The following is a 6,000-nucleotide window of genomic DNA, read 5'->3' as shown; positions in this document are numbered from 1 at the left end:
ACACTTTAAGATCACTAGGTCGACGAGGAAAAATCTTTGTGCGAAATGCGTGCATGAGTCATGCAAGTGGTATGTCTACGCAGTTATGAAGCCCGAACTCCAAAATCTATGGATGGTCACCGTGTATGTGGGTCCTCACACATGTATACCGACTGGGGTGTGAAATGATGGTAGAATGATGAGTTGTAATTTTATTGCAGCAGAAATCCATAACAAGTTACGTGAGGATCACACTACTCAAATTAAGCATCTCAGATCTCTGATAGAGTCGAAATATAATGGCCATAAGCCTTCTTACTACAAGGTATGGGATGCGAAACAAAAGGCGATTGCGTTTATGTTTGGAGATTGGGAAGAGTCTTACCAAAGGTTGCAAAAGTTGCTAATGGCATATATTGATCAGGACCCGACTACCCAGTTTTGCTATCGTGTCACACCCACCGATGAAGATCACACCGTATTGTTGCATTATGTGTTTTGGTCTTTCGGTCCATGCATATCAGGATTCAAATACTGCAAGCCGGTTATCAGTATTGATGGGACCCATCTGTGTGGTAAATATCAGGGAAAGTTGTTGGTCGCAATGACAACCGATGCTAACAATAAGGTATTCCCTCTCGCCTTTGCTATTGTGGATTGTGAGTCGGGGTCCAGTTGGAGGTGGTTTTTACTATGCCTCAGAGAAACGATTGGCCACTTGATACCTAACGAAGGCATTTGCATAATTTCTGACCGACATCTCGGTATCAAAAACGCCATTGCAAACTGGCCTAGAAGGGATGATGGAAAAGCAAGGGTATTTCATAGATATTGCCTTCGACATGTTGCTAGCAACTTCAACACCCATTTTCAGAACTCGACTCTAAAGTCAGCGGCGTTGAAAGCGGGATATGCTAGTCAGGTAGTTAAATTTACTACCATAATGGAGTCCATTAAGCAGGTGGAAATTGAGGCCATTAGGAAGAAGAAGAAGGTGACGGGGAGGGATGGTAAGGAAAAGAATCAAGATTATCTTCCATACACATACCTAATGAGCGAGTCTGTGGATATGTGGACCTAGTCACACGATGGTGGGAGATGTTTTGGGGCAATGACAACCAATATATCAGAGTGTTTCAATGGTGTACTGAAAGGTGCACGAGGCCTTCCTATTGCCGCGTTGGTTGAGTTCACTTGGAACAAATTTGTTCAATATTTCCACGACCGGCACAAAGAATACCATTATGAGTTGTCAGAGGGTAAGAAATGGAGTGAATATGCCTTATCCACGTGGGATGGAAATAAGCATAAATCTGAGAAACACTATCTCAAGCCATTTAGCAATGAAGAGCTGATATTTCAAGTAGTTACCCAACTCAACACATGTAGCGCAGGAGGGGGAAACCACAGTTACGAAGTTCGGTTACGGGAAAAAACATGCAGTTATGGGAAATGGCAAAATATTGGGATCCCGTGTTCACATGCAATTAGAGTATGTGACTATTTACATATTGATTCGACCACGTATATTCACTCATGTTATGGTTTGAACCATGCCCTTAACACTTATGAGCATGCATTTGTGGTTCCTAAGTCACAGTCATTATGGAGGGATCCCATGGGGCCAAAGTGGTTGCCTAATTCGGCATTGTTGCGGGCCAAAGGTCGACCGGTGAAGTCAAGAATAAGGAACGAGATGGATGGAGTGAGGAATAAGGATCGAGAACTGGGATGGCGGAGGGAGGACGCAGATTTGATAGAGAGTCAACCCAAGCAGACATGTGGACTGTGTCATGCTTCCGGGCATAACCGCAGAAAATGTCCGCAGTCCCGTGGCGCTTCCACAAGCGGCCATGTTCCACACTTGGTAGGTAGATGGCAAAAAGTTATGCATCGGTTAAATAATTGTTGTTCATTCGATGTTTACCTAATGTTTACTATCTTGTCTCCTAACGTAAATACTCTACGTTTTTCAGGCATGCTTCCATGGACGACGTTTTTGTCATGTGGACCGCTGATCTTAGGAAAAGTGACTACGTTGTATTGGCTCTATGTGAACTTTTTAATTTTTGTTGAATGTACTTGTAATTCTCTATGAAGATTGTGATTTGAGTAGTATGGTTAGAATTGCAAATTAAGCGTGGTTGGACATGTTTAGAATGGTGATATATTGAGAATGACTTTTGTTGTGATTTGAGTGCATTTACATTGTGAAACTATGGTTATGCAAAGAGCGTAACAATTTCTATAGTTTGGTGCCTAATGAGAACGCCTTTTGATGTAATTTAAGTGCATTTACATTCTCAACTTGTCTACCTCTCAATGAGTATTTGTGGATTACATTCTTAGCTTCTCTATCTATGTTTCCCAGTAGGTGTGTGCACACATTTCAATTTTTGGTTTGCTGCATGTTAGGGGGGGGGGGGGAACAGAGCATTGCTCTCTGCCTGAAACAGAGCATGTTTCTGTTGGGGGGAAAAAATTCCCAGTAAAACTCGAGTTTTAGAGCCTCGAGTTCCACTGGGCAATAAACACTGAAACAAGGCATGCCTCTCTGCCTGAAACAGAGCATGCTTATGCTGGGAAAAAAAATATTTTGCCCAGTGAAAATCGAGTTTTAGAGACTCGAGTTCCACTGGGCAATAATCACTGAAACAGGGCATGCCTCTCTGCCTGAAACAGAGCATGCTTATGTTGGGAAAAAAAATATTTTTCCCCGTGAAAATCGAGTTTTAGAGACTCGAGTTCCACTAGGCAATAAACACTGAAACAGGGCATGTCTCTCTGCCTGAAACAGAGCATGCTTATGTTAGGAAAAAAAATATTTTGCCCAATGAAAATCAAGTTTTAGAGACTCAAGTTCCACTGGGCAATAATCACTGAAACAGGGCATGCCTCTCTGCCTGGAACAGAGCATGCTTATGTTGGGGAAAAAATATTTTGCCCAGTAAAAATCGAGTGTTAGAGACTCGAGTTCCACTGGGAATTAAAAAAAATTCCCGAAAAAACTCGAGTCTCTAAGACTCGATTTTTACTCAGCATGTTTCCTCTGGTCCAATACATCTAATTCGGTCCACTGTGGTCCATTTGGTCCGTTCAGTGTAATTTGGTCCCAATTCGGTCCTTGAAATTTGCTTTGGTCGACTTTGGTCTTATTCAGTCATTTGGTCAATTTCGACGTTGGTCGATTTTGGTCAATTTCGATCCATCTTTGTGCACTTACATATATAATGGGAGACAACAGGTTTAGGTTGAGAGACCACTGTGACATTGTGACATTTGGTCCATTCAGTTTAATTTGGTCCCAATTCGGTCCTTGAAATCTACTTTGGTCCTATTTGGTCGACTTTGGTCTTATTCAGTCATTCGGTTCTAGTTGGTCTAATTTGGTCCATTCAGACCACTTTGGTCCATTTTGGTCAATTTCGATCCATCTTTGTGCACTTACATATATAATTGGAGACAACAGGTTTAGGTTGAGAGCTCTTATTCTAAACCTAAATTTATTAAAACAAATTCTCGAGTTTGGGGGTCAGCTGTCCACCATTGCTACACTGATGTTCGCAGTGCTACATGTGCTGCTCAATAGCTCGGCACTGTTGAACCCTATCCAGTCATATCATTCACACTCACGTCAGTACACAGATATGTATCCTTTTGCAATGCACTCTTTTCAAGGATGCAGAAGACCCCTGAAAAGTTTACGATGCATTTAACATAACTCGGTATTGTCTTGTCAAGTTCATGTTAGATGAAACACAAGCATGCTGAATACTCTTCACATGAATACTGTTTAGCTGAATAGTCATGGCAGTACACTGCAACTACTGCCCAGAACAAGAGAATCTCACTGTGACATTGGGAACATTTGAACAAAAAATTTGTATTGTGGTTTTCCAGCCTGTATTGACATGACAAGCCTGAATATGTTAAATTTTTATTATTGAATACACAGTGGAATGAGGTTATAAATGCACCACAATTCTTTTCTTATTCCTACACCACTAACTTTGTAGGTTGAGTAAGCTATGAGTCGCAACGCCTCAACATCATCTCGTACACATAGAAACAAGTTCCAATCTACTTCAACAAATGAATTATCACAAGTTCTAGTAGATCAACAACTACAAACATACACAGACCACTATGGAGGGAAATGGGTTGGAAAGAAGAGAGATTTCGTTAATATGCCAATATACACGTACGAGAGTCTTGGAAGCGTTGGCCACATCATGGTCGGCAAACCTACAAAACTAAGTACAGATACCACCGCAATGGAGTTCACCGTAGCAGAACCACCATGGTCAACCCTATACGAGAAGAGGTGTGAGTTGGAGGTGTATTGTCGATGGCACGGGTTACGAGTTCCTAAGGCACGCTCAGCCGAGTTACCTAGAGATGAACCTGCCAACATACTTGCTCATCTTGAACAAGAGAACGATCAAATGCAAAGGCGGCTAGACCGTTTTCATGCAGTCCAAAAAGCTAGGAAGCATCTAAAGGGGAAGACGCAAGAGTGAGCCATGAAGTCTATTAATGAAATTACTGCATTAGATGATGAAAGTGATATTTCAGACTTCTCAGATTCAAGCAATGATGATTTCCAAAAATTTCTACCTACGAACATTCGACGTTGTTGTTAAAGTTTATACGTTGTGTGCAATTTTTAAATGTTGTTGTTAATGTCTGACAAATCATGTCACCATATATTCACTTGTTGCAAATCCAATTAAACAATTGCACACAACTTGTGGCTAAGTTTATATGAAATCAGTTGCTCATTTTTTCCTTGTTGTTCTTTGTTCGTATAGAATGAAAATTATGGTCTAAATCACATAATATACACATCTAATTCAAACAGTTTAATCCCATGTCCGCTGGGAAGGGAATAGTCAAAATCAAAGCTCCAATAGCTCTCTTGTGCCCATGTGCAACTGTGTGCAATGAGAAATTACCTGTAGACACTCCCATCATGCTCATTCAGATTGCTCACATGGTTTGCTTTGTGTACATGAGTTTGACATCAGTTTTAAAACTTCATTTCTGTTTCCCCTTTTAAAACTATTTACAACTTTTTCAAACTTCACATTAAATGTGTACTTGGCTTGCTTTGCTTTTTTCTCATTTTTTTGACTTCGTAGCTAGCTACATTGAGTTTGAACACCTTCCCAACACTTCATTTAGGGAGGTGAGCATGTGGTTTATGAAGGGCCTTTATTGCTTAGATTATGTGACTAAAGCCATACAACTTCGTTCATTTGGCATTGGTGGGAAGAAAACACTATCAAAAATAAAGTGAACCAAACAAAAAAAAAAACTCATTTCTTAATGTACCATATAGTAAAATAGAATTCTATTGTTATCTAGTATAAACTACAATTCAAGATTAGGAAGTGCACAGAAGTGGTTTTCTGGTTCTACAAAAACCTAGTCGATGGAGTACAAAAGAGGCAGCTACATTACATATCTTCAAGCCTAACATCCCACCTGGTCTTGCGCTTTCTTCACCCATCCATTCGAAGAAGAAACCTTGCTTTGTCTTTTGGAAGTTGATTACCAGGATGATTAGTTAATGATGCAACATCCGGAGTTTCAATAGTTTGCAATGCAGAGTCTAAAGCCTCCTTAGTTTGCATTGTAGCATTTGCAACCTCCGGCTTTGAATGGGATGGATGAATAGATTCACTTGATGGAGAGGACCCAGCAAGTAGTGCCTTGAAGTTGGTTTTACAAAGGGATTTTTACAAGGGTCACAGAGAACAAAATATGGCTCAAGGCCTCTAATATCAAAGCAACAATTGTATTGTCATAAAATTGGCATTGTACAAGCAAGACTTTTCCAAACCAAAGTCGCTCTCTACAACTTTTGTCGTTAGTATATATTCTAAGCAATTCTTCCTTCAGATAAGATGATACTCGCGTATTGCAGTCACTCTGCTAAAAGCAAAAGAAAAATCAAGCAGAAAACAACAACACAAAAGCACACAGCTTGTTTGCAACCAAGATTGTTAGATCATAGTC

This window comes from Castanea sativa, chromosome 2 (assembly GCF_040712315.1).
Source record: "Castanea sativa cultivar Marrone di Chiusa Pesio chromosome 2, ASM4071231v1".
Lineage (NCBI taxonomy): Eukaryota > Viridiplantae > Streptophyta > Magnoliopsida > Fagales > Fagaceae > Castanea > Castanea sativa.
The sequence above is the reverse complement of the archived record's forward strand: the minus strand, read 5'-3'. Positions refer to the sequence as shown.